The sequence below is a fragment of the Miscanthus floridulus genome, chromosome 3, assembly GCF_019320115.1.
Source record: "Miscanthus floridulus cultivar M001 chromosome 3, ASM1932011v1, whole genome shotgun sequence".
NCBI classification, from domain to species: domain Eukaryota; kingdom Viridiplantae; phylum Streptophyta; class Magnoliopsida; order Poales; family Poaceae; genus Miscanthus; species Miscanthus floridulus.
In genome coordinates, this window is record NC_089582.1 from 141,343,634 (window position 1) to 141,366,068 (window position 22,435).

Genomic DNA, 22,435 nt, shown 5'->3' on the forward strand with positions numbered 1-22,435 from the left:
CACTCATCGGCCCTCCACGCACGACGGGCGCGCCGACTCACCGCAATTATGTCGCCACCGGCGCCATTGGCGCCTCTCGCGCGGCCGTTCGCACTGTCGACACGCGTCACCTGTGCCACACGCGGCCTCCGAGCCACCACCAGGCCGCTAAGGCCGAAATTGGGTTCCGACCCACTGGATCCGGCCTTCCTTCGCAGATCCGACTGGGGGCTCCTACCACACAACTCGCAGCCTCTGCGCTGCCGCTGCGCAGCCCATGCGCGGCCTCCGCACCGCCATCGCCGCGTATCCCTAGTGCGGCCTCCATATCACCGTGGCCGTGCAGCCCACATGGCTCACCTCCACCTCGCCCTCTAGATGTGCGCCAAGCCCACCGGAGCTGACGAGGGAGCAGCCGCATCGCCACGCTCGCCCGCGTACCACCACCAAAGGCCCCCGACCACCAGCTCCATGCGCGGGAACGACAGATCAGGGCGACGGGACGCCGAATCCACCCACACCTAGGCTGGATTCGCGTCGCCGGTAGCCGCCTCGCTTGGCCTCACCATGCCCTATGGGAGAGAGGGAGGGGGGAAGAATGCCCAGTTGCCACCATCCTCGCCCTCCGCCGGACACCTATAAATGTCCATGTAGCCCGAGGTACGACGACATGGTACGAAGCCCGCCTTTTTAGCCTGACACGAGCATGGCTCGGAACGGTGATGTGCGGGCCTAGGCTGGCCCGGCCCGAGGGAGCAGGTCGTGCCTAGGCCACTGCTCAGGCCCGTGGGTTTGCAAGCATCGTATGTGACAACTTTCGCGAAACCTGCTCAATTTTTTATCACAGCCTCCACATATGATATCTTGACATCTTGACAAGTTTCAGGATTTTTGGACTTCGTTTGCTTTTTATAGAATTTAAAAACAACTCGACCACAAGTTCGTGGTCATGTTTCATGAACAAGATGTTCGAAATTGGTGGTCTGTTCCTGGATATGGCCTCACATTATACTAAATAACATGAATATCATTTTTCATTTATTTTTTCATTATTTGAATGACTAGCAGTTATAATTTGAATTATCCAAGAAAATTCAATAAAAATGAAATAAATTAAAGAAATATAGAAAAAGTCCGAGAAATGCGCCACATTGGAACATGGAGTACTAGGTATTGTCTAAGGACTGCAGAAAAAATTTGAAGGTCAAAAGTGAAAAAAATATGGTTTGCCGAGTGTCAAAAAATGACACTCGGCAAAGGAGCCTCGTTGCCGAGTGTCACGAGAAGACACTCGGCAAAGGAGTCTCTTTGACGAGTGTCAGGACCTATGGCACTCGACAAAGATTTTTTTTAAAAATAAAAAGCCCGTCTTTGCCGAATGCCTGGCCAGGCGGCACTCGGCAAAGAATTCAAAAAAATAAAAAAAAACTTTGACGAGTGCCAGATCGGGGGCACTCGGCAAAGAGGTGATTTAACCTCCCGGCCCAGCCGGCCCACAAACCGTACGCACGCACACACGCATGCCCGCACCCGCGCCAGCCCCACAGTCATCCCCGCCCGCACCGCCGTGCCAGCCCTGGCCCACGCCCGCGCCCGCGCTAGCCCCGTCGCCGCCGCCCTCGCCCGCGCCGTGCCCCGCACCGCACCGTCGGAGGAGGAGGAGAAAGAGAGGAGGAGGAGGAGAGGAGGAGAGGAGGAAGAAGGAGGAAGAGAAGGAGGAGGAAGGAGGAGGAAGAAGGAGGAAGAAGGGGGCGCTAGCCCCGCCGCCACCCCCGCCCGTGCCCGCGCCGTCCCCGGCACTTCCCTAGCCATCACCTTGTCCACCGGCACCCTGGCCCCATCACCACCGCCGCCCTACGATGCCCACTAGGTATGCCCTATTGTCGTCATCGTCGTAGTATTACTAGTAGTTGCGGTAGTAGTAGTGGTAGAGTAGCAGTGGTGGTAGTCGTAGGAGTGGTTGTGACATTGTTATATATATGTGGTTGGATATAATCTTGTGCATGTCGGCCATCGTGTCGTTCATATATATGTGCATGTCAGCCATCGTGCCATTAGTTTTCTTGCATGTTTTGAAAACCTCACCGTGCAGGGGAGGTGCTGCCGAAATTTTGTATTGGCAGTTTTATGTTTCTTTTTTGTAGAGAAGAGCACGTCGAAGCGGAGCCAGAGTACCTCGGTGAACCCGATCGCCTTCCTAGCCGCTGCGGGTCTGCCTGCACCGCGTCACCTCACCACTGCACCGCCCCGCCATGGCCCCGCTAGCCTAACTCCACCGCCACCCTAGGAATAACCCCTCTTTCTGTATCATGGTCATAGATCACGTAACCTAGTTAGGCGTCTCCCGTTCAAAAGAGATACGGTTGGAAATATGCAGATATTTCCATATTTAAAACCGTATCTGTTTCGAATTATCCACGTTTTTTGGACAGCCCGCGGATGCGTAGGTGGGGTTAGTTTCCATGGTCTGTTCCGATCCGAGATAGAGTTTCGATATCATCTCCCTGTTGTTCTCCGGATACACACTCTCCCTGGCAGGACGTGTATTTGGAGAACAGCGGGGAGGTGCCGCCGAAATTCTATCTCGGATAGGAGTAGAGCATGGAAACTAACCCCACATATGCATCCTCGCATGGGATTAGGACCTATCCTCACCTATTAGATAGTAGGAACATCATGTAGATGCAATTGATGTTTGTATTACTCATCGCTATATATGTTAGAGGATGGAGGACCGTGAGTGGATATACACGGGCCGCACAAGTTAGGGTCAGGTCACCAATGAATGGATCGACAAGACCGATGCTTTCTTGGAACGGGCATTTGGCATGGCTGCTAAAGGAGCGAGTAAAATTTGTTGTCCCTACAGCAAATGTGCAAACAGGAAAAGACAAACGAATAAGGTCATGGGGGAACATCTTTGGAAGAATGGATTTACGGCAGACTATACCCGATGCGTCTACCATGGTGAAGCTGATCGTAAGAGAGAAGAGGTGGTGAGACCACGCATCGAGGATTATGATGCTGATGCTGGGGTAGCAGACATGTTAAATGACTATCACGAGGCATAGTTCGCTGAAGGACGTACAGAGGAGGAGCTAGAGGCAACCGCAAAGGCGTTCTACGACATGTTTGCCGCGGCATAGAAACCCCTTCACGGCCAGACAAAGGTTTCTCAATTGGATGCCATTGGACGCATAATGGCGTTAAAGTCTCAGTATAGCCTGAGTCGAGATGCCTTTGATGGTATGTTGATAGTTATTGGTAGCCTACTTTCGGAGGGTCACCTTCTGCCAAAGAGCATGCACGAGTCACAGAAACTCCTTCGTGCACTTAAGATGCCGTATGAGCAGATACATGCTTGCCCGAAGGGGTGCGTCCTATTTAGGAAAGAATACGCGGAAGCAAAGTACTGTCCAAAGTGTAAATCATCTAGGTTCCTAGAGGTAGATTCTGGTGATGGCTAGAAGAGGCAGCTTGACATTCCCGTGACAATCCTACGGCACCTTTCATTCATACTGAGGATCCAATGGCTATATATGACCGAGGAATCCGCGAAACAGATGACATGGCACAAAAATGGTAAACAATACAATCCTGACAGGATGGTACATGCATCTGATGGTGAAGCATGGACCCACTTTGATGGCATTCATCACGAGAAAGCTAAAGAGGCTCGTAATGTACGTGTTGCACTGGCAACAGATGGGTTCAATCCTTATGGAATGATGGCTGCCCCATACACATGTTGGCCCATGTTCGTTATCCCCCTCAATCTCGCCCCCCGGCGTATGCTTTCAATGATAGAATGTATTCTTATCGTTGATAATTCCTGGACACCCAGGGAATAATATGGGTGTGTTCATGGAGCCTATAATTGATGAATTGGCCTGTGCTTGAGAGGAAGGGGTATGGACATACGACCGAGCTACAAAGAAAAACTTCAAAATGCATGTTTGGTACCACTACTCCCTGCATGACTTCCTGGCGTATGGGATATTCTATGCCTGGTGTGTTCACGGGAAGTTTCCATGTCTAGTATGCAAGGAAGGTCTGAGGTTCATTGGTTGCAGAAGGGTGGTAAGTATTCATTGTTCGACAAACATCGGCAATTCCTCCCTCTTGACCATGCATTCAGACGAGACATCAAGAACTTTACAAAAGGTGTCGTAGTGACAGACCCTGCACCACCAATAATGACTGGTGCCGCGGTTCATGAACAGATAGATGGTCTCGTGGTCAATCTAGAAGGTGATTTTGTAGGATATGGAGAGCAACATATGTGGACTCATAAGTCGGGCTTGACTCGGCTCCCCTATTTTGATGACCATCTCCTTCCACACAATATTGATGTAATGCACACTGAAAAGAATGTCACCGAGGCACTTTGGGCAACAATCATGGACATTCCTGACAAGTCAAAGGACAACATTAAGGCTAGAGTGGATCTAGCAATGTTATGCGATAGACCAAACCAACATATGAAGCCTCATAGTCACGACAAGACATGGAGAAGGCCTAAGGCCGATTTTGTCTTGAGCAAGCCCCAAAGGAGGAAAGTACTAGAATGGATGCAGACGTTAATGTTCCTTGATGGGTATGGAAGCTAACGTCCTTGTACCGAAGGACATGGACCGCTGCACCAGGGGAGAGTAGGAGGAGGAGGAGCCATAGGAGGGAGTCGTCGCCTGCCGCCCCGTCGTGTGAAGAGGAGGAGGAGCAGGTGCCCTAGGAGGACACCGAGGAGGCATAGGGGGACGATGAGGAGGCATAGGAGGACGCGTAGGAGGACGACGAGGACGAGGCGATAGCGGGGGGTTCCGCTTCCGCTAGTTCGTCGAGCGTCTACTTGCAAGGTCCCGTGAGCCTCACTCAGCGACCGATACCTCATGAGAGACACCCGCTGATTCAACCCAAGGGGAAAAAGTAAATAACTTTAGATGTTATCACTACTTTATATGATATGTTGAAAATCAAAATAGAAATTAATATTTTTTTTAATCACTTGGGCAGGAACTAGACGATTATGGCGAGTGGTGGTGGTCACACACGCCAAGTCAATGGCATCCTTGGCCTTCTGTGCAAGGAGCACTTCCCTGGCCTGGTTGAGTACACCGGAGTGACGGGGCCGCCCTAGTCGTTGGACCACTACACCGCCGCCCCCGATGCTATAGATCGGGCCCATAGGGTATTCAACAACAAGGCGGAGTGGGTGAAGCAAGATGTCGGGGACCTAATACCGGGGTACCCCAGAAGGTGGAACCAATAACCAGCGAACGATAAAAACTTCTGGACGGACAAGGGCGCCGCTACGTTCCTTGCTCGAATGACGGGAGTTTGGTTCCGCCTCGCTCGACGCCTTTAGGCTAGCTCTGCCTCGCCCGAGGGCTAAGGGATAGACTCCGCCTTGCCCAACCCCTGAGGGACGGGCTCGGTCTCACCCAACGGATAAGGACTGGTCTCACCTCGCCCAAGGGCTAAGGGCTAGTCTCCGCCTCACCCAACGCCTTTGGGTCAGCCTCACCTCACCCGAGGGCTAAGGGCTAGTCTCAGCCTCGCCCAACGCCTTTGGGCCAGCTTTGCCTCGCCCGAGGGCTGAGGGATAGACTCTGCCTCGCTCGACCCCCGAGGGGCGGGCTCGGTCTCACCCAAGGGATAAAGGACTGATCTCCGCCTCGCCCGATGACCAAGGACGAACCTCGCCCCACTCGATGTCTAAAGACCGGTTTCGTCTTGCCTGACAACTTCTCCCCATTCCCTCATAATGATGGGTACACGGCAAGACAAGACGTTCAGGTCAACCACGGCTTCAAGGACCATACCCTGCGCCCTGGCAGGAAAGGTACTGCCAGGGGACGACGGGACGGGTGCTTTAGACCCTTCTGGGCGTAGCAAAGCCTGAAAAGTATTGCAGGTGTGTGCTCCTCACCCTGTAGAATTGTAGGCACCGCCTTCAACTCTGGGACATGAAACCCGATGAAGATATATGACAATCACTACGCTCCAGAAAAGGATTTGCGGTCTCCACGAATAACGGATATACCATCACCACATTATGGACCCAAGGGAGCGGCGCCAGCTTGCCGACCCCTTAGGTCCACCAAATCGTAAGATCTTGCCCACAGCGCTACTCCAGACCCCGACCCCACATCCCTCCGATAGAGACTCATAGGAACCAGAAGGCGTGTGGAGCAAGGCTAGGCGAGGCTCATAAGTCAAAGCCACTGTACTACAGTCCATACCCTGCTTAGGGCAGTACTCTATAACCATCCTGATATTCTACAGAGGCATCGACAGTATTGTAGGTGCTTATCATCCTTTCACACCCACCAGAATGGGCAACCAGACGAGGTAGACGTGAGCAACAAGGCTAGGTAGAACATGCACCCTAGCCCTCTCACTTGTAAATTCATCCCCTTCGTCTATAAAAGGGGATGTGCTTCCTTCAACAATGGGGGGGATTTCAGACGGCATAACACACAACACACACAGTCAAGCTGCTTCCAAGCTCTTGGCCTCCTTTCGATCCTTCCATCAGAGATTTGGGACCAGACCCTCTCTCGATCGTTTGTACCCCTACTATGAACCATTTCTAGTGCTAATAACACGAGCAACAACAAACTGGACATAGGGACATTTAGCCCGAACCAGTATAAATCTTATGTCCTTTAGCGCACCATCCGAGCCTAACGCGCATCACTATAAATTTACTCGCCGGTGCTTATTCGAAACATCGACAGTTGGCGCACCAGGTAGGGGTTTTTGCGCATTCCAAATCAGGCCTCGGATGGCTAACCACGCAATCAGCTAGGTCCCAGGCGCACACATGTGTTTCGGCAACTTAGATTTCATCGTCACACTAGGTGGAGAGCTGGTACTAGCCCATGTGGCTGTCTAGTCTCTCCTTCCCATCAACTTCAGCTACCGGAGGCTTAAGGGCCAGCCCAGCGTCTCCCTTGGGTCCCAGTCACCCAGGAAGGCCCCACGCCACATCACCCTCTCTCCAGAATGCTCCACACGGCGCGCCTCAATGGCGTTGCCATTCGGCCTCCGCAACGATGCGGCTACCGCTGGCCACCATCTGGCACTATGCATGGTTCAGCCGCCTATGGACAGCGAGTTTGTGGGGGGTAATCAAACACGATTTGGAGACACTCTATGGGCTCCTGATAGAGGAACTAGAGTCGTCCTCCAGTTCTAACTCTAGTAGGGGGAGCCATCACCCTTCTCGAGAATGCTTCATGAGGCAAACCCCCGAGGGGCACGTCCAAAGCGTCTCCGGAGAGGAGACAACCCCGACAGGCAACCCCAATGCTAGAACCGAGGGGGAGGCAGTAGCCCCATCTCACATAAGGACGGAGCAGCTAAGAGCATGAAAGCTAGAGATTGATGACGCCGGACAACAGCTTGTCCGGGAGTACCGAAACATCGAGCAAGAAATCAAGCGTCGCGGAGACGGTGGGCACGCACGCGCCACGGCCCATGATGTGCACCAAAGGATCCTCACCGACGATGGGACTCTCCCTCACTTCGCTTGGGCAAGCCAGAACATTGCCGCCGCAATAGCCTTATTTCATGGCCTCCCAAAGGATACGACGTTTGAGGATCGCCGGGCCCACCGAGAGATTCGGACGTTTCTCGAGCGCGCGGCAGCACAACAGGCGGATAGCTCATTATCTCAGCGACGCGAGCCCAACACCAACCAGCGCATGCCCTCGGCACGCCCCACCAAGGACGTGTCCATTCACCAGACACCGCCAGGTGGCAGGCGACACTCCACTGTCCCGATACATCAACATCTCGGCCACAACTGTGACGTGCGCAGTATCATCGACGCCCGCAGGTGCACCCACGACGATGGAAGGGAAGGAGCCCGTCGTAGCTATCATCCTTGATGCGGCGATCGCTACGACAGCGGCAAGGACCAGAGCCCGAGCCCCGACCTGCCAGGCCCTCGGGCCTTCGGCCGACACATCCTCAACGCTGCGTTCCCCCCGAGGTACCGACCGCCCACCAATATCCTAAAATATTCTGGGGAAATGAACCTCGGGCTTTGGCTCGAAGACTACCGGCTTGCCTGTCAAGCCGGTGGTGCGAGTGATGACAATTTCATTATTCGCAATCTCCCGCTATTCTTGGCCGATTCGGCACGAGCGTGGTAGGAGCACCTATCGTCCAACGCCATTCAAAGTTGGGCGGATCTCATGGAGATCTTTGTGGGGAACTTTCAGGGCACGTACAAACACCCAGGAAACCCATGGGACCTCAAGAACTGTTGCCAAAAGACTGATGAAACCCTCCGCAGGTACATCTGGCGCTTCTCCCAGCAGTGCAACGAGCTCCCTAACGTTGCCGACGCCGACATGATAGGAGCCTTCCTATCTAGGACAACTTGCGAGTCCCTGGTCGACAAGCTAGGGTGTAGGGGCCCGTGGACCACCAAGGAACTTCTAGACATCGCCACCAGCCATGCCTTAGGAGAGGAGGCGGTTGGAGCCATCTTCGACCGCACCGACGGCAAGGCGAGGCGGGACGAGGACGCCGACGAGGGCACCTCCAACCATCCCGCCAAAAGAAAGAATAAGAAGCAATGGCGCGACAACTCGCTCATGGCCACTGCCGACCGTAAAGATGGCCAGAAGCCCATGGAGGGCACTCCGACCCACTTTGAAAAAATGCTCGAGGGGCCATGCCCAAACCACGCTTTTCCGGCCAAACATCTATACAAGGAATGTGGCCTCATGCGCAAATACTTGTTCGAGGGCCTCAACAAAGGGGAGCAGGGGAAGAAACCTGCCCCCAGCATAGACGACGCCGAGGAGAAGGATGATGCCTTCCCAACTCCGAATGGTGCTCTCATGATCTTCGGAGGATCAGCGGCCTACGACTCCAAACGCCGCCAGAAGGTCGCGTGCCGTGAGGTCTATACGGCCGGACCAGCCACGCCTGCCTTCCTCTGGTGGTTAGAATCTGCCATAACCTTCGGCCGGGCCGACCACCCGGGCGTCGTCCCACACCCGGGAAGGTACCCGCTTGTCGTTGACCTGATCGTCATCCCAAAGTGGCTCACAAAGGTACCGATGGACGGAGGCAGCGGCCTCAACATCATGTATGCCAAGACGCTCGACGAAATGGGCATCGACCGAACAAACCTCTGTCCGGTCCAAGCTCCTTTTCATGGTGTTGTGCCTGGTAGGCAGGCCATGCCACTGGGGTACATCGATCTGCCCGTCACTTTTGGGGATCGGTCCAATTACAGGACTGAGACCCTCACCTTCGACGTAGTGGGGTTCCCTCCAACTTTTCACGCCATCCTGGGATGACCGTGTTACGTGAAGTTCATGGCCGTGCCCAACTATATGTACCTTAAGCTAAAGATGCCGGGCCCCCATGGGGTCATCACCATCGGCACCTCCTTCCAGCACACTTACGAGTGCGAAGTCGAATGCTGCGATCACGCCTCTGCAGTCATCGCCTCTAAAGAACTCGCCACCCTCAGGGAGGAGGTTGCCGAAAAAAACACCCGACACCGAGAAAACAACCGGGTCATTCAAACCGGCAGAGGGCACCAAGGAGGTCCTCGTGGACCCCAACAGCTCCGAGGCTAAGAGAGTACGCATTGGTACTGTACTCTCCTCCGAATAGGAAAGCATGCTCATCGGCTTCCTCCACGATAACAAAGACATCTTTGCGTGGAAACCCTTGGATATGCCAGGCATTCCGAGGGAAGTCGTCGAGCATACCTTAAAAATCCACCTAGGCTCCAAGCCGGTGAAGCAATGCCTACGCCGCTTCGACGAGGAAAAGCGCAGGGCCATCGGGGAAGAGATAGCAAAGCTGTTGGCTGCTGGGTTCATCAAGGAAGTATACCACCTAGAGTGGCTTGCAAATCCTGTTCTTGTATGAAAGAAAAGCGGGAAATGGAGGATGTGTGTCGACTACATGGGCCTCAACAAAGCGTGCCCGAAGGACCTATTTCCTCTGCCACGCATTGACCAAATAGTTGATTCCACCTCAGGGTGCGAAACCCTCTGCTTCCTTGATGCATACTCTAGCTACCACCAAATTGCAATGAAAGAGTCTGACCAGCTCGCGACGTCTTTTATCACCCCCTTCAGATTGTTCTGCTATGTTTCAATGTCGTTCGGTCTAAAGAACACTAGGGCAACTTACCAGCGCTGCATGCTCAACAGCTTCGGGGACCTCATCGGGCGGACCATTGAGGCCTACATCGACGACATTGTAGTCAAATCCAAGCGAGCTGACCACCTTGTCACCGACCTTGAACAAACCTTTGTGAAACTCCAGGCTAACGGCATCAAACTCAATCCCAAAAAATGTGTTTTTGGGGTCTCGAGGGGCATGCTACTCGGCTTCATTGTCTCCGAGCACGGCATCGAAGCCAACCCAGAGAAGATATCAACCATCACAAAGATGGGCCCAATCCAAAACATAAAGGGGGTTCAGCGGATCATAGGATGCCTTGCCGCCCTCAGCCGATTCATTTCGCACCTCGGCAAACGAGGACTCCCCCTTTATCGACTCCTAAAGAAATCTAACCGCTTCGAGTGGACAGCTGAGGCTCAAGAGGCGCTTGACATGGTTAAGCAATTTCTAACTAAACCTCCGGTCCTAGTTCCTCCATGCAACGGAGAATCCCTCCTGCTGTACATAGCGGCCACCACGCAAGTGGTCAACGCCGCCTTAGTAGTAGAGCGAGAGGAAGAGGTGCACACCTTCAAGGTATAGCGCCTTGTATACTTCATCAGCGAGGTGCTATCTAACTCCAAAACCCGTTACTCCCAAATCCAGAAACTCCTCTACACCGTCCTCATCACCAAGAGAAAGCTACGCCACTACTTTGAGTCACACCCTGTGATAGTCGTGACGTCTTTCCCCCTCGACAAGGTCGTCCATAGCCAGGATGCTATAGGAAGAACTGCAAAGTGGGCGCTCGAGCTAATGGATCAAGGCATTACTTATGCCCCTCGAACAGCGATCAAATCCTAGGAGCTGGCTGACTTCATCGCGGAGTGGACCGAGGTCTAGATGCCACCAGCAGTCATTGATCAAGAGTATTGGACGATGTACTTCGACGGATCACAGATGAAGAAAGGCGTCGGCGTGGGACTAGTCTTTGTATCTCCCCTTAGGGTCCGCATGAGGTACATGGTTTGGCTCCATTTCCCTCATTAAACAATATCGTAGAATACGAAGCGCTCATCAACGGCCTATGAATCGCCATTGAGCTGGGCATTCAACGTCTCGACGTCAGAGGTGACTCCCAGTTTGTTGTTAACTAGGTCATGAAGGAGTCGAGCGGCCACGACGCCAAGATGGAGGCATACTGCTAAGAAGTCCGACGGCTGGAGGACAGATTCGATGGCCTCAAACTCAATCATATCCCAAGGCGCCTCAACGAAGCAGCCGACGCGCTCGCAAAAGCGGCATCCAGCCCGAGCCAGTCCCGACAGGCATCTTCGCCAGCGATCCACACAAACCTTTGGTATGCTACGTGGGGTCAAAACATGCTGACGATGGCCCATCTAGTCCAACCCTAGTGGCCGATCCACCAACTACTCCGCCCAACCCCAAGGTCATGGAACTTGAAGAGGACCCAGCAGCAGAGTCTGACCCTCCTGACGACTGGAGAATGCTTTACTTCGACTACCTCCTTTGTGACATACTACCAGTAGACAAGACAGAAGCCTGACGGCTCGCACGCCGTGCCAAGTCCTTCATTCTTGTAGAGGGCAAACTCTACAAACGAAGTCACATTGGGATCCTGCAGCTCTGTATCCCTAGCGAACAGGGAAAACTTCTGCTAGGCGATATCCACGGTGGGGTCTGCGCTCGTCATGCTGTACCAAGAACCTTGGTTGGGAATGCATTCTGACAAGGCTTCTACTGGCCCACCGCAGTAGCTGATGCCGAGCAAATTGTACGCACCTATGAAGGATGTTAGTACTATGCTCGGCAGACTCACCTCCTGGCCCAGGCGCTCCAGATGATCTCCATCATGTGGCCCTTTGTGGTCTGGGGGCTCGACCTAGTTGGGCCACTCAAAAAGGCGCCCGGGGGCTTCACCCACCTACTTGTCATGATAGACAAGTTTACAAAATGGATTGAAGCTCGACCGATCTCCACGATCAAATCCGAGCAAGCTATGCTATTCTTCCTCGACATCATCCATCGCTTTGGAGTACCGAACTCCATCATCACAGAATTCATTCGATTCTGTGATGAACAACACATCCGGATCGATTGGATAGCCATCGTGCACCCCCGGACAAACGGGCGGGTCGAGCGCGCAAACGGCATGCTCCTTCAAGGCCTTAAGCCTAGAATTTTCAACTGGTTGAACAAATTCGGCGCACGCTGGCTCGCTGAGCTTCCGGCCATGCTCTGGAGCCTAAGGATAACACCTAGCCGGGCCACCGGCTACACACCCTTCTTCATGGTCTATGGTTCCGAGGCTGTTCTCTCAACGTACCTTGACTATGGAGCACCAAGAATCAGAGCATATGACGAATAGGGGGCCGAGGCATCCCACCAAGATGACATGGACTAGCTAGATGAAGCCCGCGACATCGCCCTCCTCCATTCAGCTAAGTACCAGCAGGCGTTGTGATGGTACCATAGCCGATGGGTACAGGGTGGAGCCTTCAACGTCGGGGACCTCGTCCTCCGCCTTGTGCAGAGCAACAAGGACCGCCACAAACTCTCCCTGCCATGGGAGGGACCCTACGTCGTCATGGAAATACTTCACCCGGGCGCCTACAGGTTGAAAACCATCAACGGCGAGGTCTTCACCAACGCCTGGAACATTGAGCAGCTACGTCGTTTTTACCCTTAAATAAACGCATACTCTTCCTTATCAGTTTTTGTCATTACAAAACCTCGATCCATAGTGACATCCGACCCCTGCAAATTGCGAGGGGTCAGACCTCACTCAGGGGCTGACATGAATAATACAAGTATGCTTGCAAAAAAACTTCATGTGTTATATTTGCAAACATTCTCTAAGTTTTCCGTTCTTCTCATAAATAAGTCCTAAGGACTAAGATTTTGGGAACAAATTATGAGTACAACTGGTAGGACTGCGGGAGACCCATGCCCCAGCGGCTGCGACCTCTTTGCTCACCAGCGCAATCAGAATTAATTTGCCCGCACTCCTAGTTTCTTACGACTTGAACCACGGGAAGGGTCGAAGGGCACCAAAATCTCTTCTACAAAAAGAGGAAGCTAAAAACCGCTTGCCATAACAAAAGATGAAAATCTATTCATTCTTCGCACGAATTCACCACTTACAAAGTGATTTCATCATGAAAAGGACTAATATACTCGTCGATTCAGAAGACTATTTACTCAGGGGCCACCCCACAAACTTATTCGATTACAGCCCCTGCCTAGCTTTACTACGAGTACTACTACGGCCGCCGCGTCGAACTCTCCATCGACAACATCCGGGCATGTACACGGGCCAGTTCGTCTACTACGGCCGCCGCACCATGCTCTCCATCGGCTACGTCCTACCACTTCACGGGGTCCTCGAAGGCACCATCACCTGCAATGTCGAGCTCCACGCCGGCGACTGCAGCGCCTCCACCGGGGCGTCCAGGGACTACGCCGTCGTCGTCAGTCGCAACCCCGACAGCGATGCCTCTGCTGGGGCGTCCAGGGACTATGCCATTGTCGTCAAGCTGCAACCTTGACAACGGCGTCAGGGTAGGAAACGCCTCCCGCCGAAGGAGGGACACAGTGAACGACGGCAAAGTTGACGACGTACAGCGCCCTCCAGCGCTCCTTCTCCTTCAGCAGCAGCGACTCCTTCTCAGCAAGGGCGGCTCGCACCATCTCATCTATGTTGGATGACCTCTGACTCGACATCACGCTCCAGATTCATGAGCGGATCTATGAGTTTTCTCTCCCCCTGGCATCACCCTCTCTTACTTAGGAACCGATGCATTCGGTGGAAAGGAACGAGGAAAAGGGGTGGCGGCTCAGAGGTTGGCAAGGAGGTGGGACGAAAACTCTTCCCCCCCCTTATTTAAAGAAGGGGTTCAGTAGCTGGGGAAAGGCAAAAGGTTCGGCCGAAAAAATCTCTGCCTTCCCCTATTCAATGCAAATGCAAAATCAATGCTGACAGAAATCTGAGGCGACGCGATGGAGCCGAAGGGACGCGTTCTGCCCAACAAGACGTCGCCTAGTCAGGCGGAACATCGTCGGGGCATGGCCCGCCACTAATGCACCCCGGGCGCAAGAACCGGGGCACGCTCGTATGCAGCCAACTCTCTACTTCCCCAGGCAGGACCGTGGAATGACCCAACGATGGAACCTCCTTCTAGGGGGAGCCCAACGGGCCCCCTGGGTCGATCGGTCGGCCTAGGCAAAACGACAAACGAACGACCAATTTTTACGTCGGCCTCGTCAGAAACATTGGACCCGAAACCTATCTCGAACACGTTCGATAGCAGCTTCTTGTCACTCGTGCTACCAAGGTAATGTTACCGACCCCGCCTTTATTTCGAGTAAATTATACATTCAACATTGCATATGCAAAACGTTGCATCCCAACGCTTTGTGTCGCATCATGAAACAGTCGTCGCCTCATTCGACTTGGGTGGCAGCAGGCCAAGGTTCGAAGGCCGGCTCGCAAAGGGCTCGAGGCCGCCTCGTGCCAAACAGAGCCAGGGAGAAATAACTGAGATGAGCCCTAGCGGCCCTGCCCGACCATGCTTAGAAGCGGACAGGGGCGTCTCAACCTTTTCTCGTTCGATTCTAACCCCGAGCCAAACCCATAGAATCTCCATCGAGGAGAGGCCATCGGGCCAGCTGAGCCTATCGAATGGCTAGGGTATCTGCCGGGAGGTGGGTTAAGAAGTTGTGGAATGCTACCAGAGGGCTCTTTTGACCCCATCAGCAAATGATGGACACGGATTCCACATGAACGTACCCGTTAGCGAGCTCATTGAGCACAATACTCAAGCCACCGAGGCAAGTGTTGTTTACTCGGCCCCTCCAATTATGAAAGTCGAGGATGGGGTAACATGCGAATTATGGCCGACCCCTATCCGACCCTGACAAGGCCTGGGGGCTCAAGCTGCTTGATACAGGGACATAGGTTCGAAGCCCCCCCCCCTTTGCCGAGCCCATAAAGTCCCCATTTGGGGTATTTTGTTGGAAGGCAGGGCGGGGAATAGTGGAATGCCATTCGAGGACTTTGCCGACCCTGTCAAAAAACTGTGGAATGGGATTCCATCTGAACGCTCTGGTCTCCAGTAACACCTGACCCCAGCGAACGCAAGGGGTCGGACCTTACTCAGGGGTTGGTAAAGGTATGGCTACCTCCCTTCTTTTTTTCAAACAATCATTACATTAGATTCTCCCCTCGCATCAAGACCAGCGGCAAGATTTAGGGGAACAGATTGGTAAGACCACCAAAAACCAAACGACCAGACAGCTACAAAGGTGAAATCAAACAAAACAAAATCACAAAGCAAAATCACGAAACCGCTTCTAGACTCGAAAGTACCAAAACTTGTTCACATATTACATATAAGTATTGTTCAAATTTATTTAACTAATCACTTCCACGAAGGGAGAACTATTTCTTTCAGATTGTCTGCCAGGTTCTTCGCAAGAGGAGCCACCACCTTCTCAATCGTGTCCAGCTCATCCTCCTCATAGGTAGGTGGGAAACCTTCACTCATCACCTCTAGGTTGATCTCCTTCTCGTAATGAGCATGGGTGATGGTAAAGGCCTGGGTGATCCCGGCACAAAAAGCACTCTCCTCAAGCTGGCCCACCCGAGCCATGATACTAGCGGCATAGGCCGCAAGCGAGCTGGTCCCCTCCTCTTGTTCCACCTGCAGGTTGTCATAGATCGCCAGAACAGTGAGGGATAGGCGATCATACTCATCACCTTCAGCTTGGAGAAGCCCCCGTGCGTCGGCAAGATCGGCGCGCAAACCAGTAGAAACTTCCTCGTCATCCAGCCATCGGGTCACTTTGATTCCAAGATCCGCCTGGCGTGCCTTGGCCTCCCAACGTGCTTTGTCGCGCTCTCGGATGATCTGATCGATCACCGCAGCATCCTGGTTCACCTTCTCCTGCAATGTCGTGGACCTCTCCTCAGCTTTCAGCTTGAGGTCCCACTCCGTCTGTAGCTCCGCCAGGAGCTCGCCGGCCTTCTCACTAGCTGCAACATTCTTCTACAGTAGCTCATCTCGCTCCTTTTGGAGCCTGGCAATCTCTTCATCATCCAGCTTTGTCCTCACCGACAAGTCCTCAAACATTCTATGGGCCTCCTCCGCGTCCTAATGCACCTAGGCCTCCCGCTGCTGGGCGGCAGCAAGCTATGCACCCACATCTCCTCGTAGCCAGGCCTCCTCGGTAAGGCGATCCCATTCCGCCTTCTATTCATGGAGGAACTAGGATTTGCTCTGACTACGAGTAACAATGACCTAAAAAGAAGACCGGTATAAAAAATATAGAAACACAAAAGTACTTGAAGAAGGAGGAAAACAAGGAAGAACGAGCAGATACCTGGCTAGTAGGAACGATAATTTCACGTAGGGCCCCTCTGAGCTGGTTCAGGGCATTCATCATAGTCGAAAGCCCAAAGTCGAGACTCTCCCACTCCATGCTCTCGGCATGGTCGTCGAGCTTGAAAAGAGCTGACGTTGGGTCCTGAGCGGCCATCCACTGAAGCGGCGGCTCTCCCCGCGTGGGGGAGCGGCTACCTCCCGACAAAGGAGCCGGGGGCGACTCCCTCCTGGTCCTCCGCACCACCGCCACGACGCCTGAGGACCCTCCGACCGGATCCTCCTCCATCTGCGTCGCTTTGAGCGCCATGGGCGGATCCGCCTAGGCTCCTGGTGGCGCAGACTGCACTAAGTCCTCGAGCACCATCGTGGCTGTGTCCGGCTGATCCTGGCTTGGCGTGGCCACGATCACCTCCACTGGCGATACGTGACCCTCGGTCGGCGATGCTGCACCCACTGTGGAAGATCCCGCCTGCTCGGCGGCCACCAAAGGCATGGGTACCGCCACAGCCGCCGTCGAGTCAACCAACACAGCCGCAGCATCATCGCCACTCCTACCCAAAACAGGAGCAACACCGAGCGACGCCACCCATCCTGCCTGACGGGCAAGGCTCTTCTTGGGTGCCATCCCCAGAATGTGGCCCGTCCGCAAAAGTCTACACAAAAGAAAAAGGCATAAAGTCAAAACAGAAAAACAAAATAAAAGAAAAACAGGGGAGTCAGTGGCTTACCCCGACGCCTTCGGCCAATGGGAGCGCTTTGGGGACGAACCTCTAGACCCCTGCCCCAACTCATTGGGATAGGACCACTTCGACCCTGTCCCCTGCTCCTAGGCAGGGGAGCTTATCTCCCTCGTTTCCAAGGGCACGGCTGCAGAGGCACCCCTCTCGGTCAACACCTCAGGCTAGGTGGCGGATCCACTCACCTCTGTCCTCTCTTGAGACACGGCAACTAGCCCCCCTCCTCCATCAGCACCTCGGGGGCCTCCTCGGATCCGGCCACCCACCGATCCTCTGCCGGCACCCTGCGCAGAGCGGCGGACTCTTTGGCTCCAACCTCCGCCAACCTTGCGGACTCGCTTCCCTCCGCACGGAACGAGGGGGGTTCCTACATAGACAGAGGGGCATTGGTCAGCGTGCCCTCATCCTCCAGGATGCCCCAATCCACACCGGCCGCAACCTCATCAACACCATCATCATCATCGTCATCATCATCGTCGTCATCACTGCTTACTTCCTCTCCTCGATCCCGTGCTTCCTGCTTTCGCCTCTCCTCAGCTTTCTTTTGCTCCCTTGTCCTCTTTTCCCACTCGGCCACGACGCGATTCGCCGCCACCATGACCCGATCCTTCGGCAGCGGGACCAGGTAGTCCTTGTAGAATAGCATCCTCGGCAGGTCCTGCCATCCCAAGGTTTGTATTAAAGGATCAGAAATTCAATAAAAAAGGAGGGCACAGGGAAGGAAAGCTTACAAATTCAAAGAACCCGGGTTCCGGTCGCATTGGGGGATGCCCTGGCACCGGATACACAGGTTCAAGGGTGGAGCCAGAGGTGTCCTTCATAGGCTCCATCGCCTCCCTGATACGTTGCGCCACTTCAGAGGGAGCAAGCGCCTCATCAACGAGCACTATTCCTTCAAACGACTCTCCAGGAACCATCCGGTACAGGGGAAGCACGCGCGCCATTAGCGGCGCCACCCTCCTCGCATGGTAGGCACCAATGATCCCTGACCCCTTCACACCCCGGACCTTTAGAGCATGAATGGCAGCGAGAAGGTCGGCAAGGTGTTTCTTCTCCGAAGTCGGACAGCCCCACTGCCACGACTCTGGGGCCTCGTCGATGAGGCACCCAGAGTACTTCGACAATGTGGCACTCAGGTCATCCCTAACATAAAACCACTACGAGTGCCACCCCTTATTTGAGGATGACAAACGCATTAGTGGGTAGTCCCTCGACCGGGTGTGGCACAGATGAATGCTGGCACATCCCCTCGATCTTCCTCTTTGACAAACTGACGGTAAAAAAGTGCCACCACAAATCAAAGTGGGGATCGATCCCTAGGAAACCCTCACACAGGGAAACGAACGCCGCCATATGTTGGACACCATTGGGGGTAAGATGCTGCAACTCCACTTGGTAATAATCCAACAACCCCCGAAGAAATCTATGTGTAGGTACGGCAAATCCCCGCTCATGAAAGATGGCAAAAGACACGACATACCCTTTGGGCGGCGCTGGCTCGCTCTCATCACCGGGCAGCAGCCACTCCCCAACGGTGGACAGTGGGCATAGGAGGCCACAGCGGACGAGGCCCTCCAAACATCGAGAAGTGATGCCGGATCTGCCCCACAGCTCCATTGAAACATCAGGGAACATGGGTGTGAGTTCAACGAGGGTGGCGGTGCGGACGCGAGCTCAACGGCGGCGATAAACACAGATGCAAACCTAACGGTGGAAGCGGTCTTGGCATGGGAAGCTAAGGCGATTGGCGGCGAGAGCTGCAGATGCGAAGACGAGGAAGCGAAATACGGAACCTTAAGGGCGAACCCCGTGGTTTTATAGTGGCGACGGATACGAGAAGGGCAACCGTCTGCCTCGATCTCTAGGCTAGCCACATGCACCATCGCGTCACGTCGCGGGACACATGCCCACGATCCCTATCCTCTCCCACCAAAATCACGCTGGGCGGTTCGCTTTCCCGAAGCAACTGGACTCTTTTTCACAGAGGGGACGTGGACCAGCAAAACCTCTTCACTAAACCCATCTAGGCCCATAAACGACCGGAGGTCGGCCCACCTAGGGTCCCAGAGCCAAAGGGTCATCCCAATGAGGGATAGGCCCACAAACCACTAGGGCCTCGATCCGCAGTCGGGTTCTAGCCGGGCCGACACTGAATAAAATTCTCGTGAACGGAATACCACGATTCCCTTAAATATCCAGTTGACGAAAAACCACTGCAAGTCTTATAGCCTTACCCGCGAAGGGTCCGATACTACCCCCTGAGCGACTCTACTCAAATCACCGGGGGCTCGGGGGCTACACCCATCGGGTGCGCTCGCGCGCACCCTCTGACAAAGTGACTCTGATGAAATCGAAAACACCCTCTAGGCGATTCTATCCAAATCACCCAGAGGCTCAGGGGCTACTGTCGGGGACCTAATACCGGGTACCCCAGAAGGCGGAACCAATAACCATCGAATGATAAAAACTTCTGGATAGACAAGGGCACCGCTATGTTCCTTGCTCGAATGACGGGAGTTTGGTTCTGCCTCGCCCAACGCCTTTGGGCCAGCTCTGCCTTGCCCGAGGGCTAAGGGATAGACTCCACCTCGCTCGACCCTCGAGTGACGGGCTCGGTCTCACCCAAGGGATAAGGACTGGTCTCGCCTCGCCTAAGGGCTAAGGGCTGGTCTCCGCCTCGCCCGACGCCTTTAGGTCAGCCTCGCCTCGCCCAAGGGCTAAGGGCTGGTCTCAGCCTCACCCGACGCCTTTGGGCCAGCTCCGCCTCGCTCGAGGGCTGAGGGATAGACTCTACCTCGCCCGACCCCTGAGGGGCGGGCTCGGTCTCACCCAAGGGATAAAGGACTGATCTCCGCCTTGCCCAACGACCGAGGATGAACCTCGCCCCACTCGATGTCTAAACACTGGTTTCGTCTTGCCTGACAACTTCTCCCCATTCCCTCATAATGATGGGTATGGGGCAAGACAAGATGTTCGGGTCAACCACGGCTTCAAGGACCATACCCTTCGCCCCGGTAGGAAAGGTACTGCCAGGGGACGACGGGACGAGTGCTTTAGACCCTTCTAAGCGTAGTAGAGCCCAAAAAGTATTGTAGGTGCGTGCTCCTCACCCTATAGAATTGTAGGCGCCGCCTTCAACTCTGGGACATGGAACCCGACGAAGATATACGACAACCACTACGCTCCAGAAAAGGATTTGAGGTCTCCATGAATAACGGATATACCGTCACCACATTATGGACCCAAGGGAGCGGCGCCCGCTTCCCAACCCCTCAGGTCCACCAAATCGGAAGATCTTGCCCACAGCGCTACTCCGGACACCGACCCCGCGTCCCTCCAACAGAGACTCATAGGAACCAGAAGGCGTGCGGAGCAAGGCTAGGCGAGGCTCATAAGTCAAAGCCACTGTACTACAGTCCATACCCTACGTAGGGCAGTACTCTGTAACCATCCTGACATTCTACAGAGGCATCGACAGTATTATAGGCGCTTATCATCCTTTCACACCCACCAGAATGGACAACCAAATGAGGTAGACGTGAGCAACAAGGCTAGGTAGAACACGCACCCTAGCCCCTCACTTGTAAAGTCGTCCCCTTCATCTATAAAAGGGGATGTGCTTTCTCCAACAATGGGGGAGGGGGATTTCGGACGGCATAACACACAACACACATAGTCAAGCTGCTTCCAAGCTCTTGGCCTCCTTTTGACCCTTCCATCAGAGACTTGGGACCAGACCCTCTCTCGATCGTTTGTACCCCTACTATGAACCATTTCCGGTGCTAATAACACGAGCAGCAACAAACTGGACGTAGGGACATTCAGCCCGAACCAGTATAAATCTTGTGTCCTTTAGCGCACCATCCGAGCCTAACGCACATCACTATAAATTTACTCGTCGGTGCTTATTCGAAACACCGACACAAGAGCTGTGGGTAAGTCTTCCTCGCACTACATTGCTCAATACGTTCTTGAAATAATGAATGTATACATCGTGTTTGTATGCATGATTTCTTTAGATGCCAGGGCGGACATGAGGCCAGGGCGGATGCGGTAGCTACAAAATGCTGCAAAAAACTCGTCGTACTCACACATGCAATCTTTAGTTTGTATGTTCATGCTTATGGTCAAACCTAGTGGAGTATGAAAGTTTTATTCATGTATGGTATATATTTATCTTGTCTCACACATGCAATCTCTTCTCCTTTGTGCAGAATCAATCGGCGGCATCGAATAATCCTCATGCTTCAGCGAATCCTTCACCAAATCAGTGATGATACTTGTGGTTGTTAATGATACTTCTATTTGCAATGGTGGCTGACGATGATGAAGCACTTGGATTGCTTGTGAACTTATTTGTGATAAATTGTGAGACATGTGACGTTTGTGATATATATGTGACGTTTGTGATATATATGTGGCGTTGGTGATATATATGTGATGTTGGTGATGTTTGTTATATATATCTTCTGTTTGTTTGGATGGGATGTAAAAAACAAATAAAAAGGTTGTTTTCAGTCACTTTGCCGAGTGCAATGGCCATAACACTCGGCAAAGTGACCATCTGGAAACTACCTAGGAACATGCTTTGCCGAGTGCAATGGCCATTGCACTCGGCAAACATCACAGATTTGCCGAGTACCATGGTCCAGGCACTCGGTAAATGTCTCCACTTTGCCGAGTGTCTTGTCGGCGACACTCGGTAAAGTGGCCGCCTTTGCCGAGTGTCTAAGTCAATGGCGCTCGGTAAATCGGATACCTTTGCCGAGTGCTTGACCTTGACACTCGGCAAAGCCGCCGTCATGGTGGCACTCGCCGTCACGGCCACTTTTCTTTGCCGAGTGTCGGATTGGCACTCGGCAAAGCCTTTGCCGAGTGCCCGATAAAGTGCACTTGGCAAAGAGGTCTTTGCCAATAAACTGTTTACCGAGTGTAACACTCGACAAAGCCTTTACCGAGTGTATATCGGCTTTTACCGAGTGTCTGAGGCACTCGACAAAGAAGCCACCTTCGGTAGTGCAAGGTGCAAACAATAGAAAACAAATTCTCTTATCTCTCGTCCTCACTTCTCTCATTCTCTAGCGTCACACTGACTGCCACAGTGCCATGTTTTCTATTGCAGATTGGATGTTGCAAACATTGCTCTAGCAAATAAGGCCCTGTTTAGAT

The 22,435-nt window shown here is 53.5% G+C and overlaps 1 pseudogene; it reads left to right on the top strand.

Annotated features, from left to right (window-relative positions):
* The first annotated feature begins 2,705 nt into the window (after window positions 1–2,705).
* Window positions 2,706–3,446, top strand: LOC136544569 (uncharacterized; annotated as a pseudogene).
* Window positions 3,447–22,435: the final 18,989 nt, after the last annotated feature.